This window comes from Platichthys flesus, chromosome 13 (assembly GCF_949316205.1).
Source record: "Platichthys flesus chromosome 13, fPlaFle2.1, whole genome shotgun sequence".
NCBI lineage: Eukaryota > Metazoa > Chordata > Actinopteri > Pleuronectiformes > Pleuronectidae > Platichthys > Platichthys flesus.
In genome coordinates, this window is record NC_084957.1 from 9,772,155 (window position 1) to 9,772,812 (window position 658).

Here is a 658-nt window from a genome sequence, read left to right on the forward strand (position 1 = left end):
ATAATCTGCCATGAGAGCACGTTTAGGAAGCATGTCGCTGATGACTGGGATCTCTCACTTACACAGCAGTGTCATATAGCTGGATGTTACGTTATGAGACACTGGGTCCTTTTGTGTTTTATTATTTTCTCCCTGGAAATAGTTAGTCTCAGCCTCTTCATCCTTACTGTCTCCCCCTCCTCTTTTCCCTCCTCACTCACTTTCCCCTCATCGTCCCCTCTTCTCCCCCTCTCTCTCCCCTGCCTCCTAGTCTTTTTATCCCCGACAATAACAACATTTGGCCACGAGTCACCAAGCCCATTCGTTCCCGTATAATCACATGGACAACCCCTCTCCCCCCTCCCGTGCTGCGGGAATGGTTTAACCCGTTCACAGAGAGCGAGGGAGACGCAGGGAACACAAAGGAAGCTGGTCGTTTGGATGGATGGATGGGTGGAGAAAGAGAGGGAGAGAGAGAGAGGGGGGGGAGTGTATATATATATATTTGGCCGCATGATGTAAATATGGCATAAAAAACCGCAAGGCTGCATTTTCCACTTCTCCTTCGCTCCTGGTCCATTATCGGCGTTCAATATTGCATGAGGTCCTGACTAACAAAAGCGCGTCTGTCTGGACGGCTGAGGGGGGGTGGGTGGGGGGGAGTGCGCAGGGAGCATAA